The sequence below is a fragment of the Canis lupus genome, chromosome 3 (assembly GCF_003254725.2).
Source record: "Canis lupus dingo isolate Sandy chromosome 3, ASM325472v2, whole genome shotgun sequence".
Taxonomy (NCBI): Eukaryota; Metazoa; Chordata; class Mammalia; order Carnivora; family Canidae; genus Canis; species Canis lupus.
Window position 1 is genome coordinate 53043675 of NC_064245.1, and position 27730 is coordinate 53071404.

General features: G+C 48.1%; 1 protein-coding gene and 1 long non-coding RNA gene across 2 annotated transcripts in view; one reads left to right on the plus strand and one right to left on the minus strand.

Annotated features, from left to right (window-relative positions):
* Nucleotides 1–369: 369 nt before the first annotated feature.
* On the minus strand, nucleotides 370–6956 carry LOC112653969 (uncharacterized). Its single transcript, XR_004814688.2, has 3 exons — nucleotides 6680–6956; nucleotides 992–1150; nucleotides 370–910 (listed from the first exon to the last, which is right to left on the minus strand). It is a non-coding gene; the product is annotated as an uncharacterized LOC112653969 (long non-coding RNA).
* Nucleotides 6957–7372: 416 nt separating this feature from the next.
* The window catches only part of ZNF710 (zinc finger protein 710), a 67320-nt gene continuing 46962 nt past the window's right edge, over nucleotides 7373–27730 (plus strand). Inside the window, exon 1 of the mRNA XM_025438281.3 lies at nucleotides 7373–8316. The gene's annotated coding sequence lies outside the window, so the exon portion shown is untranslated. The remainder of the gene's footprint in view (nucleotides 8317–27730) is intronic.

Sequence of the window (27730 nt, forward strand, 5' to 3'; positions counted from 1 at the left end):
AAACTCATTCCATTTGCAGAGTGCTTTGCAGTCTACCGGCATTCTCTTGTAGGCATTATCGAGGCTGATCTCCATGAATCCATGAATGTGAGGTTGCCCTAAGTCCATTTTCTAGGCAGTGAAACATTCAGAGACTGATTCTAGCCAAGGTCACAGACCTGATAGGTTGCCACAGCCAAGAGCTCCTCAGACTCCAGCTGTTGCCACCTTCAAACTTGAACTCAGGACCCTCCTGACATTAAAGCAGACATGTGCACGCACGCGCACACGTGCACACACACACACACACACACACACACCTTGCTGCCTTGGTGAAGACTATAAATTCTCCTCCTGTCTTGCCCATCATCATGGCTTCACAATGGGGTCTTTCTTTTCCAGACAACATGTTTAATTAATGCCTTAAAGGAAATTCATGAGAGTGATCCCTGATATTACATGCTTATTCATTCATCTATCCTTATGGACAGTAAACATTTGCTGAGCCCCTGTTCCGCACAGAGTGCCAAGTACTCGGCAGGCCCTGGACACTGTGACCCAGGTGTAGGCTGGAGAGGGCAACTTAGAAGGACCTTCAGGGTAGCCCTGCCCATTGTCCACCCGCCACTTCCAGGCCTGCCTCCTCCTCCCCCAGCCTAGCAGTTCCCACCCCGCACCCTCTTTATCTCCCTTCATAAAAAGCCCCATTCTCCTTTTGCACAATACACTTTCACAATAGATAGTCTATTCAACCCAGAGCCCAAATCATCAGCAACCAAAACGCTGGTTCCTCCTTCCTCCTAGGTCTTCAAACATTTCCAAGGGAGGAGAAATAATTGCATTCTGCAGAGTTCACTTGCTGTTTGCTTGGCTGTTTCTCCTACAGAGTGGAAGCTCCCTGAAGGCCTGGCCTGGGTCTTTTCACTGTTGCCTGTGGAGAGGATAAGGAGACTAGATCTTGGTCTCCACACTTAAGTTATTGTTTTAAAATAATATCAATATAGAAACTTACCAAATAGGGCAGCCCCAGTGGCGCAGCGGTTTAGTGCCGCCTGCAGCCCAGGGCGTGATCTGGAGACCCTGGATCGAGTCCCACGTCAGGCTCTCTGCATGGAGCCTGCTTCTCCCTCTGCCTGTGTCTCTGCCTCTCTCTCTCTCTCTCTCTGCATCTCTACGAATAAATAAATAAAATCTTAAAAAAAAAAGAAAAAAAAATAGAAACTTACCAAATACACTAAAAGTCAAAGAAGGGAATAAAAGTTGCCTATAATTCCTGCAAATAGAAATAACTTTTTAAACTTGTTTGTACTTCCTTCTCAGTATTTTATATGTGTTTTTGGGATAAATGTATGTGTATACACAAAATTGTACAAAAATAGAATTCTGATGCATATGCAATTTTGTATCTTGCTCAGGATGTCACAAACATTTCCCAGGTCATTAAATATTCTTCAAAAACATGGCTTTTAGGAGTGCCTGGGTGGCTCAGTCAGTTAAGCATCAGACTCTTGGTTTCCATTCAGGTCACCATCTCAGGGTCATGGGATCGAGCTCCACATTGGGCTCCATGCTCAGCAGAGAGTCTGAGATTCTCTCTTCTCCTCTGCCCCTCCCCTGACCCGTGCTCTTTAAATTAATTAGCTAATTAATTAAATCTTAAAAAAAAACATGGTTGCTGTTGTTTTTTAAAGATTTTATTTATTTGAGAGAGACAGAGAACACAAGCAGGGGAGTAGGGCAGAGGGTGAGGGAGAAGCAGGCTCCCTGAGGAGTGGGGAGCCCACTACAGGGCTTAATCCCATGATTCTGAAGCTGAAGGTAGATGCTTAACCAACTGAGCCACCCAGGCACCCCCCAAAACATGGTTTTTAATAATTATACACTATTACATCAAATGTGCACACCCTAACTTCTTTAAAAATTTCTTCATTGTTGAATACTTAGGTTATTTCCTTCTCCTTTTTTTGTTTTGTTTGTAGTTTCTGCCAACATAAATAATACTCTGATAAACATCCTTAACATGCATTTTTGTCCACTTTGTTGATTCTTTCTCTCAGATTTCTAGAACAAAAGTTACTGAATCTAAGCAACTTTTAAACTGCTCTTGATTTCTAATACCAAACAATTCTCCAGGCTTTGTATCAATTAGCCCATCCATAGCAATACCTGTTGTCATTGTGGCTTTCTTGCATTTATTTGTTTTTAACTGTTTGGTGACACCAGCAGTTTCCTGTTTATGGTCAATGACCTGTGTTTGTTTGGGCGTATTTTTATTCTTATATTTATGCAAAGAAGGCCAGTTAAGTTATGGATCCAAGGGAGGATGGGAATAAACTTATGCAAATAGGCACCTTTGGTCACAAGTAAGGGGTCAGAGGAGGTGGACTAGAGGTGGACTATCTGAAGCAACCTGTCATTACTCCTGGAAAAATATTCTGCAGATGTCAGAGGTTAGCCCCATTTATCCAGACTTTCGCTTTCCTTTGGGTTTGCCCTGGAAATCCTGGGTATTCCTAAATTGTAACTATAGTTCTGAGGATTTTGAGTCAAGGCCCATCTTCCGTGGAAGCCCAGTCACCAACCCAGTACTTAGTGACTCTCCGCCAGTTCTGAGTCCCCGGCTACTAAGCTGGTCTTTCAGGTGCCCTAGATCCACCTCTGCTTTTCCATAGCCCCTTTTAGCAAGACCCTGGGGTCCTACATCTTTCACTGGTTGGATTCCAGTTGGGAGGCTTTATACTAAAACTTGAATTTTATTTTTTATTTATTTTTTTTAATATTTTTTAAAAAATTTTTTATTTATTTATGATAGTCACAGAGAGAGGGAGAGAAAGAGAGACAGGCAGAGGGAGAAGCAGGCTCCATGCCAGGAGCCTGATGTGGGATTCGATCCCGGGTCTCCAGGATCGCACCCTGGGCCAAAGGCAGGTGCCAAACCGCTGCGCCACCCAGGGATCCCCTAAAATTTGAATTTTAAATATTGTAAAGCAACTGTTGATACTTTTTTAAATGTCTGTTTGGTTTTGTCAATTGAAAGAAACAGATTTTAATATTCACCTCCAAGCAGTTACTCTGGCGAACACATCAACTGAAACACTGAAGAGCTGTGTTTCATCTCTTTTCTCAGCTTACAAGATCCTCAGATTTTCAGAGATGGATGTGAACATTCTGGAAGGCCTGTGGCATGAATGCATCCTCCTTCAGGGAGACCATGAGGATGAGCACACCTTATAATGACAAACCTTCCTTCCCATTTCTGCTCTAGGCGGGCAACCATGGCATTCCCAGGAGAGGCCTCCATTTGCTTCTTCTGCATCACGAGAGCTGATTTCTCCCTCTCTAGTGTGAATCTAGAAGCTTCTTTCCTGGGTTGAGGTAGGTCAGGGGACTTGGCTCAATAGCAGTGGTATCTGTTTGTCTAGCCCCTTGATGGGAGCTCCTGACATTCACATGGTCTTTACAATTTATGAAATACAGTGTCACGTGGCCCGTGTCATACATTACTTGCTTTTATTCCTCCCAACTGCCCCCAGAAGTGGACATTCCTCAAGTTTAAAAAGGGATCAGAGAAGGAAGTGGGTCACCTGCCCTGACCAGTTGTCATGGGGAAGCAATCTGTGAAAAAAAAAAAAAAAAAAAAAAAAAAGGTAACAGGGAGGTCCATGAAGGGAACAGTTGCTCTAAAGAAAAAGAGAAAACAGACATGCCGGAAAGGAACTCCCAACCTGAAACGCTGGCTTCAAGGTCTGGTCCAGCCACTCCACAGCTGTGGCCTTGGGAAGTTTGTGGGTTTTTGTTTTGTTTTGTTTTAACATTTCTGTGCATCCGTCTCCTCCTATCTAAAACAACGAGCAGGGGACTCTGGGTGGCTCAGCGATTGAGCATCTGCCTTTGGCTGGGGTGTGATCCGGAGTCCTGGGATCAATTCCCACATCGGGCTTCCTGCGTGAAGCCTGTTTCTCCCTCTGCCTATGTCTCTGTGTCTCTCTCTCTGTGTCTCTCATGAATAAATAAATAAAATCTTTAAAATAAAAATGAAAATAAAAATAAACAAAACGATGAGCAGAATATGACATCCACATCCACCTGGCACTCCGGTGCCTATAGAAGTATGTTTACCAGAGCAGATCCATAAAAGTAGAAAAGTGGAAAACTGGAAAACAACCCACAGTGCAAAAATTTGTTTAAACAAATTGAGACATACGCACACCATGGAATAGTATCATTTGTTCAGAGTGATAATGTGGACGTTTACGCACAGGGAAGGATATTTGTGGCCTGTTACCGGGGAGAAGTGGCTGTAATTCAGTAGGTGTAGTGCTATGTCATTTTTGTTAATTTTGTAAAAATAACATATTTACATGTATCACTATTCATCTGCTTAACAAGATTCACTCTGCACAGTTTCATCATGATGTGTGCATTTATGTGAGGATATGTGGGTATCAAATGTCCAAGGATATACACCAAAATATAATGTCTCTACAGGGGGTTCTTTTTCAGCTGGGCTTAGCTGGTTTTCAAATTCTTTCACAATGAACTCGTGTCATAAAGAAATAATAGAAGCATAAAGTGTTTACAATGCATGAACTGGAATGCCGGGGTCTACCTCTATCCAGGGGGCATTTTGCTGGTGCCAAGTTTACCTGCGTTGCTTGGGGAATGAGAAACCCAAGCAAAGGCCTGAGAGGTTCTAATCGATTTAATTAGGGCTCTGGAGGAGTCAATAATCTCTTTTCCTCCCTCTCTCCCTCTCGGCGTGAACTTGTGTGTCTACTTCTCTCCACTAAGCAAATGCAGCCAGGTGTCTGCTCCTAGGGGCCCTCCTGGATTTTATGAGGCCCCCATCACTTCTGATTCCTATTTGTTCTTCAGGTAGACTACAACTCCACTAATCAGGCCAGGCCTCTGTAACTCCTGTCTGCACATTCCAGTCATGTTCGGGAGATGACACCCTGGACATCCTGATCAGATGTAGGTGTTCCCCCAATCCCAGTCACCACCCAATCCCAGTCACCTTCCAGGCCATCTTTGAAGGAATGATTCTTCCCCAGAGAGCACATCACATTTCTGACATGGTGAGTCACTTTGGTTTCAACCCAGAGGGTAATGTCATTTCCAGGTTGTAAGGGAACCTCCCTGTCAGTCACTCCCTGATTTATAATAATAATGAATAAAAGTGACCATATGTTGGTACTTACGTCCCAGATCCTGTGCTGGGCATGGGCTCAGGTAAGGCTCACCACAACCCTGTGAGTCAGGAGCTTTCATCCTCATTTTACAGATGAGAAAACTTAGGTCAACTTGCCCAGGGATATGCAGCAATAAGCCTGGGCCCTTCAACAGAAGACCCTGTCTCTGCAGCCCACAGGTCTTCTTAACCCCAATTCAGGAGTGAGGAAACTGAGTCTAAGTTATTCACTGAGGCTGCTATCACCCAATTTCATGAAGCTAGCCAAGTGGGAGAAGCTAAAATGTGCACATCTCACTGATATTGGACCCCTTCCCTGACTTGTGCCCTGACACACTCCGCACTGGCCTCTCCTCTGACTTGTGCACCTAACAGTCCTCATTCCCCACTCCCCCAATGCACTCCACACTGCAGCAAATACTTGTGGCAATTCCAAGAATCTGTAAGAATGTTCTCTCTTGCCCTGGGGCCTTTGGACAGGCTGTACCTTCCCATGCATTTGCCTGGCACGGGCCTACTCATTTAGATGTCACCTCCTCCGGAAAGCCATCCCTGAGCGCTCCAGTCCAAGTACCCTCTTCGGTGCTTCCTCAGTTCATCCTGGTATGTGTCCCACAGCACTTGTGGTTGGGCCCCTTCCCCTCCCCTGCAAGGCTACAAAGCCCAAGCGAGGACCAAGTGTGACCATGGTCAGGTCCTCAGCAGCCAGCACGGTAGCGGGCACAGAGCAGGTAGTCAGTAAGCATTTGCTAAACGAATGAATGCTTGATTAGCAGAGCTGTGTTCTGCTTTGTTTGGAGAATACAGCTTAGGTGCACTAAAGTGGGAGGATATAAAATGACAGCAATGTGGCTTCCTGTCTATCCTATGAAGAGGGCATAGTAGGCGAATGCTCTGGGGTCATCCCAGGCTCAGTGCTCTGATGTGAAAACCATGGTGTTCTCCTTGCTAAAAGCAAAGTCTCAGGCTACTGTTTGCTCACTCCCAGGCAGAAAACAAACCATGTTCTGAGGGACTGGAGTCACTGCTCACAACACCAGGAGCTGGTTTAGGGTGGGGCGAGGGGCAGTGGCCTTGGGGCTCCAGTCTCCAAAGGCCCAGGCCTATGGGCAAGGGGGAGGGGTGAAGAGTGGCAGGTCCTGTCCCCGGGAGGCAGCAGTCACTGGGGAAGAGACAATGGGGCTCAGCATCTGCTCCTCGCTGGGAGAAGGGACCCTCCAGTGAAAAGCCAGGGAGAGCAGGGAAGTGTGGGAGGAATTGATGAGGAGAAGGGGTGGAGCCAAGGAGAAGCCGCCGGGAGGAAGGAAGAGAAGGGGAAGGAAGAGAAGAGGGAGGGGTGAGGATTCAGGCTTTCCTTCCTCTCGATGACCTGGTCCTGGGCTGCAGCCGGCTCTGGCATTGTTTCCTGCGGAAACTCTCGGGGCCCCCGGAGACCTCACGTTTCTCCCCCAGCCGCTGGCAGCAGCCCCAGTCCAAGGGTCAGGCATCCAGCAGGTGCTCAATACTTACTTGGGAAAATGAGAAACGTGGCCAACTTTGGGAACTTTTGCCTTGTTTTCTCCCCACTTCTCCGGAGAAGCTGAGGGCAGAGCAGGTCTTGGGAGCACGCCCAGGCGCCCCATGAATAATTGACCCTTCCTGGCGGCTCTGCCCGGCTCAGCCGGGGGACGCACGACCGGCCCAGCCTCGGAGTCGAGAAGCCGCTCGGAGTGGCGGCCGTTCCCGAGGTCGGAGGCCGAGGGTCCGGCCCGCCCGGGAGCGGGGTCTGGGGGAGGCCAGGCGGTGCCAAAGCCCGCGGGCCCAGGAGGAGGCGCCTGGGGCCTGACCCCAGCGCCGGCAACGGCCACGCCTCGGCGCCCCCCAGCCGTGCGCCCGGGGTGGGGGCTGGGTGGGGAGGAGGAGCCGGGGCCCAGGCCCTGGGATCCCAGAGCCCACGGGGGCGGGGGGGGGGGGAGATCCCAGCGCCGCCTCCGAGCCCCTTCCCACCCCGGCCCCGCGCTCGCAGCCCGCGCCGCTCCCTCGAGCCTGGCCGTCCAGGGCTCTGCAAACAGCTGTTTAAAGGCTCTTTTACACTTCAGTGCTCTGCGGGGATGTTTGTTCCAAGCCCATCTGCCTACTTTAAAAATATATAAGTCAAGCACACACCCAGCTTTCCACCCCTGGCTGGGGAGGGGCGGCCTGGGCGGCCCCCGCCCGCACTTCGGAAGGAACCGGCACCCAGCGGCCGCCGCGGCCCCCGCCCCCGCCGACCCTCCTCTCGGGAGGACGCCCCGGGCTTCCCAGGGGGGAGGGGGCGCGCAGCCCTCGGGCCCCCTTTGTGCGGGGCCGGCCCGGGGGCCCCCATTTCCATGCGAGCTTCTGACGCTCCCCCTCTCCCCCGCTTCAGTTAATCTTTGTTCCCCTTTTCTGCTGAGAGGAGAAAAAAAAAAAAAAAAGAGAGAAAGAAAGAAAAGGAGGAAAAAAGGCGTGACTTGATTTTCAAACGAAACTCCCACAGCAAACAAAACCCTTTTAGAGAAATAAGAAAGGAGGAAGAAGGAAGAAAAGAGGGAAGAAAAAAAAAGGAGAAAGAAAACCCTCCAGGCTTTCAATTTGAGTGGGAGAGTTGAACCGAAAGAAAAGAGAAAGAAAGGAAGAAAAATCCTCTCTGCGGTAGAAAGAGAAAAGAAAACTTGGGCTGACAAGAGGGGGGTGCTGGGGGGGGCGGTGGAAGGAAGTGAGAAAACAAAAGAGAGATAAAAGGGCTGCTTTTCTGTCTCTCTTCCTCTGCGAGCTGGGTTAGGAGGAGCTGTTTTGCATCCCTTCACGTCAGCCCTGCCTCATTCCCTTCTTCCAGGGAGGGAGAGAGAGAGCGAGCGAGAGAGCGAGCAGGAGGGAGAGAGAGCGAGAGAGGAGAGGGAGAGGGGGGAGAGGGAGAGAGAGAGAGAGCGAGGGAGAGAAAGAGAGGAGCCGGAGGGAGGGCGGCAGGAGCAGGCGGCGGGCGCGCGTGGAGGCGGGCGGCGGGCGCGCAGCAGCAGCCCGGGCGGTGGGCAGCCAGGAGCCCCCGGCCCGCCCCGGCCCCGGCCCCGGCCCCGGCCCCGGCCCCGGCCCCGGCCCCGGCCCCGGCCCGCCGAGGGCCCCAGCGCAGGAGCCGCGCCCGGACCAGGGTGAGTGTCCCGCGCGGCCCCCGGGCTCCGGCCCCGCAGCCCCGGGCGGCGCGCCGGCGGGGGCGCGGGGGGCGCGGGGGTGGGTCGCGGCGGCCGCGGCCGACCCGCCCCCCGCCTCTCCCCGGGGACGGCCGCGCGCAGGCCCGCGCCGCGCTGCAAACATGTCGTCTTTTCCTTTCACTTCCACATTCCCTCATGCCGGGGAGCTGGAGGGAGAGAGGGAGAGCCGGGGAAAGAGGGAGAGATGGCGTCTGGGGGGGGAGGGGGAGGGGAAGGAGGGAGCGAGGAGCGAGCGAAAGAGGGCGAGAGCGAGGAGAGCGCGCGAATGGAGAGAGAGAGGGAGCGAGAGAAGCAGAAATGAAAGGAAAGCGCCGCGGTGGCGGCGGCGGCGGCGGCGGCGGCGGCGGAGCGGGAGGCCCGGGAGGCGGCGGCGGCGGCGGCGGCGGCTCCGGGCCCGCACGTGGGTGTCCCGGCGCCCCGCGCGCTCCCCCCACACCCGGCCCGGGACTCAAAGTTTCACCCCCTCGCCGCGCCGCCCCGCCCCTGCGGCTGCCCACAAACTTTATTCTCCGGGTGGGGGGGGCTGCGCGCGTCCCCGCCGTCCCGGGTGGGGGGTGAGGGGCGGGGGGCGGGGGAGGGCCGAGCGCGCCGCCGCCGCGTGGGGGGCGGGGGCTGGGGGCGCCCCCGGAGGCAGCTGGCGGCCGCGCACCGTGCGCTGCGGGACCCGGGCCGCCCCGGGCGGGGGAACCTGTTGAAGGCGCTCGCCGGCCGGCGGGGTCCCCGCGGCCTGTCCCTGGGCTCCCTCGTCTCACTTCCCCTTCCCCGTCGCCCCTCGCTCGGTCTCCTCGCGGTCATTTTCCTAATTGGACGGAGCTGTGGGGTGTGATCGCCGGCGTCAGACGAGGGGCCGAGAGGTTGCCGGGTGGGCGCGGGGACCCGGGGACCGACGGGGCAGCCCCTGCGGGCGCGCGGATCCCACAGACCCGGCCCCTGTGCCACCGCCCCCCTAACTGCGGACTTGCTAACTAGTGCGTGTCGGATTTTTTTTTTTTCCAACTTGCCTTTTAAGATGACTTGTATGGTCGCTGCAACTGCTTCCCTCCAGTCTAGGCTGTAGTTTGGGAAGGTAGAAGAAGCCAGGGAGGTGCTGGCGTGGGTTTTAACTAACCCAAAACGGTCCTCAGTGTATCTCTGAGCTCTTCGTCGGTTGGGGCAAAGGCAGAGCCGCAGCCGGGGTGGGTTTTCGCAGGGACACTGCGAGGGGCTCGTCCTTCCTTGTCTGAGCGGCCCAGCGAATGACCATCCTGGTGGCCCACCTTTGAGCCGCAGGCTGAGCGCCTTTATTTCTGTGCAAAATGGAAACTCCTAGCTGGTGGTTGTCCTGGAGGGGACGTAAACGGTTCCCGTGGGCGCCTGGGAAATTCACCCAAATTCCCCCACAGGTGCGCAAAGCGGGACTTTGCACCCTCGGGGGTCACCCAGCCAACTTTGAAGCTACTCTTTGACACGTGTAAGCGCAAACAGTCAAAGTTCAATTTCTCCCAAGTAGAGGGCCCCGGGGCCTGCATCCCTGTTGTGCTCTTATCAGGGGCCTTCAAAGGACCGGGTCTTATGGGAGAAGGGAAGAAAACCACCCCTAATTGTCATTAGACATTAGAATATGTATTTTGAGCGGTTGTGATCAATCCATGGGCCTGTCCAGTTTTGATTTTTGAGACCAAGTATGATTATACCTTTCTTACTTGTTTTAAAGTGAATATATTGTTTTCTAGAGCTTTCTTGGTGGTTTTGTCACCTGGGCCAAGCACCTGCCTGACCCATAAGTAGTTACCTATAGTTCCAGATGCATTCTTGTTCCAGAAACCTTCAGGACCTAGCTTTCTCACAGGAGGGTAGTGGGAGTAGAGCTGCTTTCTTTTGAGCAGGGGGAGTTGGACATTTGGGTCACTTTTTTTTTTCCTCCAGGCTCGCCTGGTTGCCCACCTGTCTGTGGAGGGAGATGCGGTAAGTTGAGGGGAGGGCAGGTGCTTACTGTTCTCCAGGCAGAGTCCTAGGTGAGTCCTTGTCCTGTGGTGTGTGGCCGGTAGGCCATTTGTTCTGCACTTGGGTCACTTCCATCCCAACCTGGCATTGCCTACTGAGAGACTTATTTTACGCTCTCTGTCTAGAGATAAGGAGACAGACAAGGTCTGGAATGGTTCTCGAGTTGAAGGAAGGGAGACTAATGGGACCACCAGAGATTTTGCATGACTTCTATTTTAGGTTTGCCTTGTGGCCTGGAGATATTTCTATCAGAGTTTTCTTTAAAAGTTCAAGTTTGAAGTTAGAAGGGAGTAAATAAACCAAGGAGAAGTCAGGTATATCTCAGAGGATGCTCCTCACAGGCTCTTCATCTGGCTAGCTCGCTACCACGTCCAAGGGCAGGGACTCATGTTGCTGAATTAAGGAGAATTAGCTGAATCTCAGCTGAATCTGCTGAGTCTCTTGGTAATGATGGTTGATCGCAACCCTTAGACTTCAAAGACCTCAGAGATTGTCTAAAAGAAACTGAGGCGCAGAAAATCTCCATGCCTGGGGCCACACTCTGTTGGCAGAGCCAGCACTTGAACATGGGCTTTCAGAGTCCATTTCCAGTGCTCCTGAACCCAAGGCCATGGCCTCTATTCCTGCTGGGAATCCTGAATCAGGCTCTGTCCAAAGAGTGTGGCTCTGAGAATAATGAAACCATGGGTGTATGCTACCTGCATGAGACACGTAAACGGAGCACCCCATTGTCCAGGTGTTTAAACACACACTCTGTTCTGGAGGATTTGACAGGCCAGCACGACTGCTAGGGAACCAGGAGCAAAGTCCACCAGTTCAGTGGGGCAGGATTTTAATCACTGGGATGTTCCTAAGTCACACTCCGCGCTTTTTGATCTGGCGTGCTTTTTACTTGTGTGCGATTTACTTAAGATTGGCCTGTGGAGAGGAATGGGGGTGAAGGAAGAGCCAGAGACCTGAGCTGATATCAGATCTCTTACTGGAATATCAGCTCGTGATGGTAGAAAGCCTTTGTTCGTTGCTTAGCCCCCTGTGCCCAGAACAGAGCCTGGCACAGGGCTGGCCCTCAATAATACCTGGTGATTAAGTGTATTGGGCATTGGGAAAAAGACCTATCTCTCAGAAGGAACCTACGAGTGACACACAGAGGCGGGGACAGGGAGGTGATTGATGGGACCTGCAGAGTTTTGCAGTGAGTCATGGCTTCAGACAAGCTCCAGACAGGTAAGGCAGGAGCAGCAGGGAAGAGTCGATCCTGAATAGGTGGAGCCACTGGGTAGAAGAGATTGTGCCAAACAATAGAGAGACCTTGAATTGTACTGGATAGAGGGAGAATAATAATAATCATGGATCTGGGACCAGGCTTGTGCTGTGTATTTGTTCTGTCCTTGAGTCCTTGCAGCTGCTGCTCGCTACATCATTATTCCCATTTGGCAGATGGGGAAACTAGACCGCAGAGTAGTTGGAGTCACTTGCCCAAGGGCACAGAGCTGATACCTGAACCCAGGCCAACTGACCTCAGACTTTGCCTCCTCCACGAGGTCAGGCATCTTTCTGCCCACACCAAAGAGCTGAACACTCAGAGCTTTGGGGTTCCTCAGAAGGATAGCAGTAGAAAAACTGAAAAAGAAACTGTTGGTCTGCAGAGGAGTGAGGCTAGACAGGGAGCGTGGCCTCTGCTGTGGTTGCCGGGTCCCATACAGTGCTCAGAGACCATTTGCCCAACGAAGATTCCAAGAGAATGCTTCTTTGGGAGGCCTAACTGTTCCCTAGGCAGAGTGGCTAGTACCAGATTGGGGCTCTTTTGCACTTGATAGACATTCAGGAGATGTTCTTCTTTTGAAAGATGCTTTTCAACTTAAATTTCAGTTGGTATGTGTTTGAAACTTGGGGAATTCTAAAGCTAGCAGTGTCGTTGTTGGTCTTGAGGCCTCCAGAAGGTGTTTTCCATCCAGAAGGTGTATGATCCATCCCTTCCTATTCCAGAATGCTGGCCCAGGCCATTCCAGACCACAACAGTCCCCCTTTGGCTGATAGTATGACTTACCACTCTCTGTGCTGGGCCCGACCTCATGGAGCTTGTAGTCTCCCTGGGAGACAGACACTGAGCTAATAATTATACAAATACTCTTTAATTACAGTTGTTATAAACGCTTCAAAGGGAAAAGTACAGAGGCCATGGGAGCTGATAATCAGGGAGGATGGAGGGGAAGGAGGAGGCTTTCCTGAAGAAAGAACATTTAAACAGCCACAGGAAGGGTGGATGAGGAGGCTTTAACTAGGGTGGAATAGTCTGTTGACTGTGACATAAACTCCTGCTTACTCTCAGTGGCCCATCTACCCCCAGCAGCAGCAGCATTGCAGCCTAGGAGCTTGTTAGAAATGCAGAATCTGCATTTTAACACAACTCACCTGCCTGGTAAAGCCTGAAAAATGCCGAAGGAGTCCAAGCACTGAACCGGCTAAGTTCTCAGCTTTGCTGTGAATGAGTTGGGTGGCCACGGGGAAGTCACTTCTCTGGGTTAATGAGGGAATTAGATCATCTCATGAGTTCCTTCTGGCTTCTGTCATCTTTGGCTTTTCCTGCTTTGTGCCATTTCTAAGCTTATTAAGAGTGAGGGCCTGGGCGTCTGCAGTATCCACCTCTGCAGGGCCTTCGGTGGGAGCCCAGCAGGCACCAGTCCGTGCAGTGGTCTGACTTCAGCCAATGCTGGACAGTGGCCTGACCATCAGAGCTTTGCAGAAGGACCAGAATGATTCGCAAAGAGCATGTGGAGCTTTGTTGCACACAGAGTGATAGTCTTAAGGTGACCCAAGGAGGATTTGGCCTGAATCAAGAGCAAAACTGGCAAGGGTCAGAAGGGCTTTGGGGAAGAAAGGTGTAACATTTCTGCCAAAAGCGGAACCTGAAACGAGGGAGTTGCTCAATAGGCCATTGCTTGTGAACTTAAGACTTGAACCATTGCCACAGAGTTTCGCGCCTGAGATCCTCACATCAGCATAGAGAGGACCAGAGGGCCAAGACCAGTGGTCCTTGAGCCTTGCAGCATGGGGGGCACCAGCAGCTGTGCAGAGGGTTATGTGCATGTATGTGTACTTTGCTGGGGAGAGGACCCATAGCTCTTGCCAGCCTCAAAGGGATCTCTGGCCTCCCGGAACTAGGGGCAAATGCCTCTCTTAACTAATCTCACCCAGCTCTCTAATGACACAGCACTTAATATGGACCAGGCATTAGTATAAGCACTTTCCACATATCTCTTCATTTAGGTGGAATAACTTTCCCGAGGTCAGGTGTCAGAACCAGGCTGGCCCTGAGTAGTTGGGCCACAGAGCCCCTGCTCACAAAGCCTAACTTCGTAAAAGGCCTTGTACAGGGATTAGGGGAGAACTCTTTTGGTAGAACAGAAATTGGGATTACGGAGGCCCCTACGATTACCAGTGTCCCCCAATTGCCCATGCATAAAACAGAAAGGAGACCTGTTACAAGCTATACCAGGTTGCCAGGCTAGCCCATGAGAGCCTGTGTCACTGTTGGGCCCAACTCATTTTTGTTTGCTAAATAAATAAATAAATAAATAAATAAATAAATAAATAAATAAATAAATAGAAAACAAGTTGGCCACAGTGCTACAGGCTAAATTAAAATTTTTAGCATTAGGCAGAAAGATACTTGAAGCAATGCACTGTCAAATAAGGGGTGAGGTGGTGGCTAGAGATTAGGGCAGACTCCAAAAGGGGGATCAAAAGATGTGAGAAGCCAGAGCAGAGCCAAAAACCTATGTCGAATCAGCAGCTTCAAAAGGTAAAATGACTGGTTCTTATTACTTACTAATTAATGTGTGTAGCTCGAAGACCTGACCCTTCCCCCATCCCCAGTGCCTTACCCCCAACTACAGAGGCCTTTTGTTTTCTCTTTAATTCATTTCTGTGCTCTGTGCATTTTTATCAGTGTGTCTTATCTTTATCATCTATATATTTATAAACGGAGTAAAAGGACTATTAGAAGTGGGTTGACCTCTAGGGGGGGTTTAATTCTGTCTTCTGCAACCATCATCGTAAAGGTATCTCTGATATTAAATATATATGCTCTATTGTGTGTATATTTTGGGAGTACTGAGAGAGATGTTGGAAACGGGAGGATTTTCAGCACAGTTGGAAGCTGAGAATAGGGGATCCCGTTGTGGTAGCCCGACCACATTCCCTTTCTTCCTTCTGCACCCCCAGTGTGGAGTAAGTAGGGGATCAAAATCAGGTAAGAATGATCCCCACAGAAAGCAGGAATGTCCACCCTCCAGATTTACATGGGAAACTGTAACGTCTGTGATGACTCTTGGTTATGTGTGGTTTGTCCTCTGGGTCACATCTGAATGCCATCAGTGACCCCATCCGATTCCCCAGAGGGCAGCCATGGGATAGGCTTCCAGATAGGGAAGGCAATCCTGCATGTGTTCGGTAAAACACAAGAGCCAAACCTATCATAACCTCCTCACATCCAAGCCAGCCTCTTGAAGAGCATCAAGTACCCTTTGGAGGCTGGCAGTGCTGGTAGGTTAATCCCACACTGTGGTGTTTGATCCTGGGGTCTCTGAGTTTACATGCCTCACTGCCCTTCAGGGCCACATTCACTAGCCACAGACCATGAGTTCACTGTGGACTTGCCATTAATCTGAAAGCAGGTCACGTTTGAAATTCAGAATTCTTCCCATCTCTCACCACTGCACAGCCCTTTGAAGCACCCTTGGCCCAAGTTGGGGAACCAGTGCCTACCCACTGGGGGAACATGCCTACCATCAATTCCATCCCTAGATCCCCAGGTATCCTGCCCCAGCTGCCTCCATAGGCCTGAGCACATCCTCCTGTGCCCCAGTCCCATACCTACAGGTACAGACACACCTGTCTCCCTCTCCTTTGGCTCTACCTCTCAACTCCTGTATCACTCTCTCCCCACCTAGGACTTCACAGAGAAGAGTTCACCCGTTCTGTCCCTGCCTCCTCTGTCCCCCTCTTCTCTCCAGCTCTGAAACAGCAGAGTATTTCACCCCCCACTCCTACCTGCTCTCACAGGGACCCTGACCCATTCCCTAATCCCACCTGGTAGTCCATTTGGAGACCTCTACTTACCTGACTTCTCCATAGCAGATGCTGTTACAGAGAGTGTTGGCTTGTCACTCTGGGCCCGCTTCCTCCCTCTCTGACCCTGTTTTCTGCCATTCCCTTCTCTCCTGGCTACACTGGGTGCCTCAGCCACGGTTCCCTGCTACTCTTTCCTTTCCATGTCTGGTTTCAGCCTGCAAGGACAGGACTCTTGTCCTATGTCCCTGTCTTCCTGTCTCCTATAAACGGTTTCAGAGCTAGGTTTACATTGGTTATAGTTTTAGATATGGATTTCTACCATCTTATTTTGTGCTTTCTGTTTCTTCTTTTTCTGATTCTTCATTTATTCCTTAATTTTTTAAAAGACTTTATTTTTAAGTCATCTCTACATCATGCATCCCAGGGCTCAAATCCACACCCCAAGATCAAGAGTCGTATGCTCCACCAGCTGACTGAGCCAGCTAGGAGCCCCTGTTCATTCTTTTAAATCGATTAAAAGGGTTTCTTTTTTTTCTTTCTTTCCTTCACTCTGTTTTTTATCTACTGCTTTGCAGTTTATACACTGTTTCTATTCTTTTGATGCATGCAGATTGCAGGTTTAAAGTTAGTCGGTGTCTTCCTTTTCTTAAATAATACAAGGACCTTGGTGAATGCTTTATATAAAGTCACATTCAGTTGTCACACAATGGTTTAGATGCATCTTATTTCTCTCTTCAGTCACACAAATCAGGCATTCATTCATTTACTTATTTTCACGAACCCAAGGTCATGACCTGAACTGACATTAAGAGGGACACTCAACCGACTGAGCCACCCAGGCGCCCCCAGGCTTTTATTTTTAATGTTCTATACAGTTAACCCAGCGCAGAGCCTGCTTGTGCCTCTCCTCTCCCTCCCTGCCCCACTCTCCCCCTGCTTTGCATGTGAGCATGCACACATGCATGCTTGCTCTCTCTCTCTCAAATAAATAAATAAAATATTTTTAAAAATAAATATATAAATAAAGATAGTATTCCATTGTCTTTTGGCCATTGTTGATGTTGAGAAGTTTGGTAGCACAATTACTGTTTTTCTTAGATAATATCTTCTGCCTGGTTGTTGGTGGTGGGGTGTGTGTGTGTGTGCACTCATTGGTATGTTTTGCAGTACACTGTTAATTACTTAGGAGTGGATTTGAATCTCTTTGGCTAAGGATTCATTGGGCTTCCTGAAACCAAAGATTGGTGACTTTTGTCAATTCTAGAGGATTTTCAGCAGTTGTCTCTTTCGAATATTGTCTCTCCATCCTTATCTCTGTCTCAGTTAGATCTTATTCTATCCTTTATATCTCTTAACTTTCATTTTCAATTTTTTGGTTTTTTTTGTAATGTTTTCTAGATAATACCTTACTTATCTTCCAGCTCACTAATTCTCTCTTCAGTTATCTCTAATCTTCTGGTTAGCCCTTCCATGGAAGTATTTTTAATATCAGTATTAACTCACAAATTTTAATATATTTGATATGTTTCCATTGGAGTTATTACTTTTTTAAATATTTTTTATTATTATTTATTCATGAGACAGAGAGAGAGAGAGAGAGAAAGGCAGAGACACAGGCAGAGGGAGAAGCAGGCTCCATGCAGGGAGCCTGATGTGGGACTCGATCCTGGGTCCCCAGGATCAGGCCCTGGGCTGAAGGCAGCACTAAACCACTGAGCCACCCGGGCTGCCCCTGGAGTTATTTTTTTTTTTTTTAAAGATCTTATTTATTTATTCATGATAGTCACAGAGAGAGAGAGAGAGGCAGAGACACAGGCAGAGGGAGAAGCGGGCTCCATGCACCGGGAGCCCGACGTGGGATTCGATCCCGGGTCTCCAGGATCGCGCCCTGGGCCAAAGGCAGGCGCCAAACCGCTGCGCCACCCAGGGATCCCTGGAGTTATTATTTTTGATGTTCATCCTTTGAGTTTTTAATCTGGATGCTTATTTTTTTTTATTTCTGTGTTCCTATTTTATCCTTTTCTGAGTATGCATGGTAGTTTGTGTTTTGTTTTTTTTTTTTTTAATAGTTTTTTTTTTAATATTTATTTATGATAGTCACACACACACACAGAGAGAGAGAGAGAGAGAGAGAGGCAGAGACATAGGCAGAGGGAGAAGCAGGCTCCATGCACCGGGAGCCCGATGTGGGATTCGATCCTGGGTCTCCAGGATCGCGCCCTGGGCCAAAGGCAGGCGCCAAACCGCTGCGCCACCCAGGGATCCCGGTAGTTTGTGTTTTGTAGTAATATCTTACTCCTTACTTGTATTTTTAATTCCTCATTTTATTAATCACATTAAACATACTTACTTTGTATTCTGTATCCACTAATTCCAGTCTCTGAAGTGTATGCAGGTATAGTTCTGTTGTATGATAATTCTGCTGATTCCCACTCTTGAGAACTTGCTTCCCACGTGTTTCATGATTTTTGTGTTTATTTTTAAGATTTATTTGAGAGAGAGAGAGAGCATGCCATGCGCGCGCGCACACACACACGCACATACATGTGATGGAGAGAGGAGAATAAGGAAAAGGGGAGCGAAAGAGAGTCCTCAAGCAGACTCCTCACTGAATGCTGAACCCAACACAGTCCTCAATCCCAAGACCCTGAGATCATGACCCAAGCTAAAATCAAGAGTCACACCCTTAACAAGGTGAGCCACAAGGTACCCCTGTATGTGTATCATGATTTTTGATTGTGAGTTTATGTTTGTTAGAATTCTATCTGTGAGAATTCTTTAAGGTATGGGATGAAAGTACATTCTTCCACAGTGGATATGTTGCTTTCTGCCAGGCACCTAAAGGCCCTTCAGATGGGTCCATTTATTTATGTCTTACTGTGCAGTTTTGAGGGCCTGGCAATGACCACAGATCCTCAGAGGAACCTTTTCTTGAAAATCCACCCACAGCTAACACTAGGCCAGATTACTTCCTTCCTGACTATATACCACGAGACACCCCACTTTGTCTCATTGTTCCCCTATTGCCAAATACTTTCTTTTCATATTTGGACAAAGTCCTGGTCATGCCAGGCCCAATTAAAAATCATGTATCTTCAAAAAAAAAAAAAATCATGTACCTTCTAAAAAAATAATAAAATAAAAATAAAAACTGTGTATCTTCTGAGCTTTCCCCATGCCATCCCTTGCAAAAATGACTTGTTCTTCCACATCCAGTGGCCACTGTTGCCTTACCTCTTAGCCTATAGGTGTGTATGTTTAGACCCCACACTGGACTCAGCTTCCTGAAACCTTGAGCTGTGTCATTTATTTCTGGAGCCCCAAAGCCTGGTTCACTGTTGGGCATAGTAGTTGCTTAATAGATACCTATTGATTGAGCAGAATTTATGGGAAAATCAATTCTTCTTTTCTTCTTGGATAGTAATTAAAAAAAAAAAAATCTAAGCACTAATCTGCTCTGTAATCTTGGACAAGTCCAGTTCACCTTTTTGGAGCTCAACGTCCTTATCTATAAAATGAAGGGACACTTCTGAGATTTCTACTTGCTCTAAGATGCTGAGATTCAGCATGATCTGCATGATTGTCAGTCACGATAACGTGGATCAACCTTTGGCTCAGGAATGGAATGAAGGGATATGAGGGCCATGGAGAGAAAGAGCATGATTTGAGGCAACTAGGCGGGATTTGGAAGACAAAAAAGAGAAGGGAATCAGAGGTCAATTAAAGGTAATTTGATATGAAATAAAGATGGCAGGATCCCGGGTGACTCAGCGGTTTGGCACCTGCCTTCGGCCCAGGACATGATCCTGGAGCCCCAGGATCGAGTCCCACGTCGGGCTCCCTATAGGGAGCCTGCTTCTGCCTCTGCCTGTGTCTCTGCCTCTCTCTCTCTCTCTCTCTCTCTCTGTGTGTGTGTCTCGTGAATAAATAAATAAAATCTTAAAAAAAAAAAAAAAGAAAGAAAGATGGCATTTTAAAATTTGTGACTTGAGACAACATCTTGATGGCTTTTTAAAAAACAAACAAATTATAACACAATAGATTTCAGATGGCTTAAAGATGGTAAATACAAAAAAATGAACCTGGGAAAATACTATGGCTTAAAACCCAGAAGCCATAAAAGAAAATATTGATATATTTATTCACAAAGTAACAAATTTCTGTGTGGCTAAAGTCATCATAAAGGGAATCAAAACTGGAGAACATTTTTGCTATGCAGGTCATAGAGCTGGTTTCCTTAATACCTAAAGAACTCCTACAAATCATTAAGAAAAAGACCACCTACACAATTAAAAAAAAGATTTTATTTATTTATTTGACACAGAGAGGGAGCATGAGAAAGCACAAACGGGAAATGGGAAAGGGAGAGGGACAAGCAGACTCCCCGCTGAGCAGGGAGCCATCCCAGGACCCTGGGATCATGACCTGAGCTGAGCCACCCAAGCACCCCTCGACCCAACTTTTTTTGTTTTATTTTATTTCATCTTTTTCTTTTTCTTTTTCTTTTTTGTTTTTAAGTAGCACTAGACCCAACATAGAGTTCAAACTCATGGCCCCAAGATCAAGATTCGCATGTTCCACCAACTGAGCCAGCCAGGCATACCCTCAACTCAGTTTTTAAAATAGGCTAAGAACATGGACGGTTCACAGAAAAGGAAATACAAATGGTTCTCAACCATGTAAGAACATGTTCAGCCCACTACTAACTAGAGAGATGCAAGTTAACTCCACCATGAAGAAGTGGCAGTGGGAACAGATACTCTCACAACTGTCGATAGAGTGCATATTATATAGAGAGGATTTTGACTATATTTATTAAAATCCAAAATGCACAAGCAATTCTAGTTCTGGGAATTTTTATCACAGGTTTGTTGTATAACATGCAAAATGAGCATTTTTCAAGATAGTTCATTACATCTTGCTTGTAAAAGCAAAAAAACAACCAAACAAAAAAAAACCCCGTAATGTTCACCAGGAGGGAACTGGCAAATAAACTGTCCTTTGATCATACAACGCAATACATGCAGCTGTAAAAAAAAAGAATGTGAAAGCTCCCTATGTATCCATGTGGTCAGTTGATGTGGTCCTGGTCACTGAGATAGTTTCTTAAATGAGAGAGTACAACATAGAAGGCCCAGCAATGCAATAGCTCTGCAAGGTTACTTTTTCTACATTTCGAATTTTGTGCCTTGGGCATATCTAGCCAAAAAAAAAAGGGGGTGTTTTTAAAGAAGGAAGTTAGAGTAGAAAAAAGGAAGGGTGGGTGGGAAGAAGAATCTCACCTTTGCTCTGCATTTTCACACAGGTTATTTTACTCCCATCAACAACTCCCAGTAACGTTACCATTTTTATAGACAAAGAAACTAAGGTTCAAGTCTGAAGTGACTTGCACAAGTTCATAGAGAGCCTCGGAACCTGGCGTTGAATCCCGTTGTCACTCCAGAACCACTGGGCTCCTGCCTGTAGATCAGTATTTTTTTTTCTTGTTTTCTTCCCTTATTTTTAACTGATACCCCATTGGTCAGAGACCAGTGGCTATGCACTGTGGCCTAAGGTCCGCCCCTCCCTAGGGAGTGAGTGTGAAGTTCTGTCCCACCCACCCCAGCTGGCTGTCCTGCTCACAAATGCCTATGGGGCAAAGCTCAGACACTAGGTGGTAGGGCCAACCCAGAGCCCAACCAGCCACATCAGACACAATGAGGAGGATTAGGGATGGGCTTTGCAGTCCTACCTTTGAAGTTCCCAGCTTTTATCAGAGTGTCTGAACCTTAACATTATTTCAAGGGAGCTTTTATTACTGTCTATGAACTGGCCTCAGGTAGGTACCAGCTGCTGCCAGGTGCCAAGGGAACACTTCCTGGTGCCTTAAGCTGGGGCTTTCACTTTGTTAGATGGTGAAGTTTGTAGGGCTAAAGGTACTTGGTACTCAGAAGATTCTGGAAGAATACTTTTCTGTTTCTATTTTTCTATCCAGAGGTGCAACTGGATGGCATCCCTTTAATTAAAGGGAAGGAAAAGTGCTTGCTTTCTTCCTTTTTTTTTTTTTTTTTTTTTTTGGTCTCACAGAAATACCTCCTATGCTGTTTTCAAAGTAGAGTATTGATGGCTTCTTTTTTTGTCAAGGAGAAATGCTGTAGGAGAACAAAGCTAAAGGTGTTGGCCATATATAATATGAGGCTGTAATTTATAGGTACAGCTTCACCCGGGGGAAGAATTTGATGTCTTTAAGAGATATAAAATCATCCAGCACCACCTGTACTCGTGTGTGGTGTCATATTTATTTTCTAAGTTGGAGTCATCATTTCTTAAGAAATAGGCAGGGTCCTTTGGGGCTGAGGAATGCTTTTGGGGGTAAGAAGTCTTCAGGGTCTGTGGGCCTGAGCCAACATGTCCAACTCCCTGTCACAGTGCTACTTGGCATCTTTACAAGGGATGCATCCTAATGACCCACCCTGTCCCTTTTTGTTTGGCCAGTGGAAGTGCCTTGAACATCACAGAACTGTCCCCATGTGAAGTTTGTACCCAGCTATTTACTGAACACATGAACGGACAGGAGGCACCCAGTATATGTCCCTCAAATGAATAAACTTTGATATTTGAGGTAGACTTTAAAACTTTTGATCATAAAGAGGACTGGAGAAATATAGATGTCTACCATTATTCCTCCTTGGATTTTCCTGATGCTTGAATAATTAAGACCATCCTCTGTAGAATTTTTCCTTCCTTGGTCTTTAGGTCATCTTTTTTAGGCTGAGGCCAACTTCTGTAAATGGTGTGCTGAGTATTCTCAATGCCCTCAAGTGTTCCAGTCCATTATCTGCCTGTGTTCCAGCTCATTCTCCGGGAAAACTTCTATGTAACATCAGCTAAGTTCTTTTGCTTTGGTTACAGAGCTTGTGAGAATTTGTCTTCCAGGCCCTTATTTTATTTTATCTTTTTTTATTTTAATTTTTTAAAGATTTTATTTATTTGAGAGAGAGAGCATGAGTTGGGGGAGGAACAAAAGGAGAGGGAGAAGCAGACTCCCTACTAAGCAGGGAGCCCAACACAGGGCTCAATCCTACAACACTGGGATCATGACCTGAGCAGAAGGCAGGCACTTAGCTGACTGAGCCACCCAGGTACCCCTATTTTAATTTTTTTAGAAAGAAAAAGTACGCATGTGAGCAGAGGGAAGGGGCAGAGGGAGAGGGAGAGAAGAGAATCCTAAGCAGACTCCCCAACTCCCCATGCAGGGCTCAATCTCATGACCCTGAGATCATGACCTGAGTCGAAATCAGGAATCCCTCGGTTAACCAACTGAGCCACCCAGGTGCCCCCAAACTCACCTTTTAGAACTTTTATACCTTGGTTGTAAAAATTCATTCCCTATACCCAGGTAAATTAACCAGTCTCAGCTCAGGAACGGGCCTGTTTTTTCCAAAACCTCTCTTTCTTTTTGGATTTACTGTCTAAAGAGATGGCTGTTGTCCTGTGTCCTCCACGAAGGACAAAAGAAATGTTTGTTTTACCTTTTTTGCACCTTGGCCCCTCTGCTTGCTCTCCTCTTCCTCCCCCGGTGGCAATTATTTGAAGGATCTGGACTGAGAAGTTGGGTTCTGAGTTTTCTGGGGGGTTTGGCTCTCTGCTCATAATTCACACCCTGCCTGCAAGCAGAAAGCCCTCCCAGAGATTTTAATTCCTCCTCACTGGAAACTACTCCTTAGTTCTTGAAAATATTCTTAGGCGGTTTTAAGATATCTCTGTTCAGTTTGTTTGTTTGTTTCAAATCCAGTTCAGGTTTGAATGTCCAAGGAATGAATAGTCTCTTGGCTCTTGGATCTCTTCCTTTTGTTTTTTAGAAAATAGATTTTATTGATTTTTTTCTTGTTACAAAGAGATTTGTGATTTTTGCAGAAAATTTAGGAACTATAAACAAGCAAAAAGAAGAACCCTCTATAATTATTAATATTTTGGTATATTATATGCCCTCCCACCCTATATTTTTTAATTAAAATGAGATCATACTGTGTGTACCTTCATGTTACTTTGTCTTTTTTTTTTTTTTTTTTTTGCTTTTCCTTAACAACTTGTGATTAAAATTTTCATGGAGTTAAACCTCTTCCTCCAAGTCACTTTATTATTATTATTTTTTAAATTTTAATTCCAGTAGAGTTAGCATAGAGTGTTGTATTAGTTTCAGGTGTGGTGTAGCGATTCAACACTTCCAGGACTTCCCAGAGCTCATTGTGCCCAGCTCACTTTAAACGGCTGCATAATATGCTTTCGAACAGAAGAATCATAATATACTTAATCAGCCCTCCTACATTTACATTATTTCCTCTTTCTCTGTCTTATAAGGAATGCTGTGGTGAACATCCTTGGGTGTTTTTGCCCACAGCCTTGATTATTCCTTGGCATCTGTTTCTAGAACGGAACCCCTGGCCCAAGGACACAGTCTAAAGTCTCTCTCTCTCTCTTTTTTTTTTTTTTAAGATTTTTATTTATTTATACATGAGAGACACAGAGAGAAAGACAGAGACATAGGCAGAGGGAGAAGCAGAAGCAAGCTCACTGCAGGGAGCCTGATTCGGAACTCGATCCTAGGACCCCAGAATCACGACCTAAGCCAAAGGTAGACACTCAACTGCTGAGCCACCCAGGCACCCCTAAAGGCTCTTGATTAAAATAGTTAAACTGCCCTCCAGAAAGGTTGTCTCATATTTTTTACTCCTTTTGGGCAAATCCAAAGTCATTTTCTTTTAAACCCCGGCTGTGTGGTTCTCAGACATCACTTGCCAAATGTTGAGCACCTGTTGGTGGAGAGCCAGGGGTCAGGGAAGGTCTGAGCTGAGCTGTGATGGAGAAAGTCCCATCCCTGCCCCTTGGTTAGCAGTGAGACTCCAGGGCTGTGTCTCCCCGGACTGCAGGCAGCAGCTGGGCAGGCCCGCAGCTCCCCAGGGAAACCTCAGAATGCCCTGGACAGTGCTGGCTTTGAGGGCTCAGAGTCTCTCGGGGAGCTCTGACAGTCTCCCTTCCAAGAGGATGCTCATAAAGCAAACATCTGACCTTAACCAGAGATCAAGGCTACCCCTCCCAATCTGGGTCGGGGTTTGGGGTCTTGGGTCGGCGTCCGGGTGGGGGGCGGCTTCCTGTACTGGCCCCAGGGGGAGTGCATCTGCCCAGGCCTCCAGCCCCGCCAGCCTGACTCCTCCACCATTGCCCTGGCGGGGAGGGAGGGGGCCAGGAGGGAGGTTTGATGGAATTACTGAGGAAGTAACATTTGCTTAGGCTAAATCGAGCCTTCCTGTTCCAGCTCCACGCTCGCTCTTCCTCCTTTTCGGCTCTCTTCCTCCTGCATGTCAGCGTGTTCTTTATGGTAGTTTTCGTTGGCGTGGCCTCTGAGGACCTTCCCTACTTCTTAGCTTCCCTCTTTCCTCTTCTCTGCTGCTGACACCCAGACTGGTGCCCACCCTCCAGATCTAGCACATTCAGGCAAGTCCCTGCCCTGCTCTGGTTCCCAACCCCCCTTCACCATCCTGTCAAGAGGGTGGCCCAGTCCCGGCCTGCCCATCTTTCCCAGGCCTGGTGGGAAGGCTACAGGGGTTCCTGGAGGCCCAGGCTGCTCCCCTCCAACCCAGAGACACAGTATGCTAGCTGCTGCGCATAGGGTTACAAAAACCAAAACACACAAAACCCAGCCCCCGGAGATGAGGGACAGACGTTTCAGTTTCTATGAACCTGTGCTGGAAATGAGAGGCGCGGGTTGGGAGACGGAGGCTGGAGGTTTCCCCTGGGGTGGGCTTTGTTTTAAAATTTAATATGTTCTTCCTTTCTCTCGATGCACCAGCGACGGCTCCTGGCTCTTTTGTCATTGTAGCCTCCGTTATCTGTCTGCTGGATGAGATCTCTTATCTGCCCTGTCCTGGCTCTCTTCCCTGAATGGCCCATCGCCATCCCACACTCTCGACCCCACCTCACCACTGCCACCCCCCATTTATGACACATTGTTAGAGCCCATTCTGCCACCTTATGTAAAATGGAACTTGTCACTTTGCTTCTGAGCCGATTAAGACCTGGGGAAAACCTGGGTCCGCTTTTAATGGTGTTGGACCCACCAAAGGCACAAGCAGTGGGCAAGTCTGGTGTCCCACTAGAGGGGGGGTAGAACCCCACCCTGAGCAGTGGGTCCCAGGGGGGGGGGGGGGGCTCGGCTCAGGGTGGCCTGAGACAGAGTCATAGATTTGCTCTCGTATGTGTTCCACCTTGTGCCCTGGCGCCTTCTTGGCCCAGGGGACTCTGTAGGACAGAAATGTTTTCAATGCAGAAACATGGAGCTGCTCTTTTCCCCACAAGCTCTCCATGAAAGTGGGCATCGTGGCAAAGGGGGGGATATTACTTTCAAGCCACAAGACTCAGGTGCACGGGATCCATGGCTTTCCGTCTTGGCTCATCATCCCCTAGCCCTGATGAGGCACAACCTTCCTGCCAAGCCTTAGTTTCATGGCCTGTGAAATGGGTTTATGAGCCTACTTTGTATAGCTGTGCTCTGTGCTGTGTAACACATGGTTATCACTGTGACCTGAGTACCGCAGGGCAGTGAAGTCAGGGAAGAGCCATCCTGAATTGTCTTGTCTCTTATAAATCTCCTTACTCATCTCTTTCTTCCTTCATCAGATCAGCAAACATTTACCAAGTACCTACCATGGGCTAAACTCTGTGATGTGAAGGGAAATGACAGGGCTTTTATCCACAGTGAGCCCTCAGCCAGAAGGAATATTGGTTATGCAAACAAGAGCATGGGAAGTTAGGAACATGCTGGGAACAGGAGTGTGTGCAGAGAAGACTGCCTGGTGGAGGTGGTATTTAGCCGAGGCTCAGCAGGCAAGGGGAGCAGGAGCCTTCCATTGGGTAATGGCACAGACGAGGCAGAAAGAACAGGCACATGTGAAGACTCTGGTGATTTGGTGTGGATGGAAGATAGGATATGTAGGTGGGATGGTAGGAGATGGGGCCGGAGGTGTAGGTAGGGGCTGATCTGGGAATTTGTCCAAAGGCTTAGACTTGATCCAGAGGCTAGGCAGAGGCCCGCATGGGTTCTGAGCAAAGAAGCAACATGATAGATCACTGGCATGAACCAGGGGACTTGGGACTTTTGTTGTTGTTAAATCCATGTGGGGAAATCCTCTTGGAAATGTTGATCAGAGTGGAGATCCCTGGGTGGCTCAGCAGTTTAGTGCCTGCCTGTGACCCAGGGCATGATCCTGGAGACTCTGGATCGAGTCCCACATTGGGCTCCCTGCATAGAGACTGCTTCTTTCTCTGCCTGTGTCTCTGCCTCTCTCTCTCTCTCTCTCAATCTGTGTGTCTCTCATGAATAAATAAGATCTTTAAAAAAAAATGTTGATCAGAGAGTTGAGAAACCCCTTAGAGGAATAAGTATAGCACTTTTGCTTGAATTCCTTCTCAGTTCACCTAAAATTTCAGCTTTGCACCAGTTGTTTACAGATAATTTACAAAAGTACATTTTCTATGCTTGATTGTATTTCTTAAAACTCACCAAGAAATAACCCCAAGTAAAATTTTTCACCAGGGTGTGTTCCTAATACATATTTATAGTTACCAAATTGACTTGAGAATGTAGGAAGATCTTTTGAAATGTTGCATGAGTGCACGAGATCTTCAGGCTGGGTTTCCCTAAATCCTGGCAAGAGAAAGAAAACCAGTGCTTCTTCAGCACCTGCTTTGGGCCAGGCACAGGGCTAGACTCTTAATTCAGTAACCCTGCAAGGAACAATGTTCCAGACTCGTTTTAGAGGCAGGGAAACAGGTTCACGAAGGTGGCCACTTTCCCAAGGCCTTGTAGCTGTAAGGTGGATTTGAACCTGATAGGGGGATTTGAACCCAGGTGTGAATAAGTCCAGAGTTCACACTCCATCCATTGAACCACTCTGCCACCCAACCCCTGGAACACAATAGAACAGTAAAGCAGAACATACGGAGGTGGGCCAGATGAGCCACTGGAGAGCCTGCTAACTTCTAGATAAAAATTAAACCGAAAACACGAGTTCACTCCCATCCTCCCTCTGTAAGTTCTTCTGCTGGCTGACGTGCTGAGAACACTGCTTTCCTGGAGAGCATTCTTCCAAAGGGTGATAGCTCCAAGTCCTTGGCTGCATTCTGATTTGGGTATTTCAACCCGCTGTGTAGACGCTGCATGGAGCAGAGGGCAGGAAGTTGGTGCCTACAGGTGGCATCAAGCTTAAACATAGATATGCTTAAAGGTCACTGCTCAGAACATCCAGAGTGGTGGGCATTA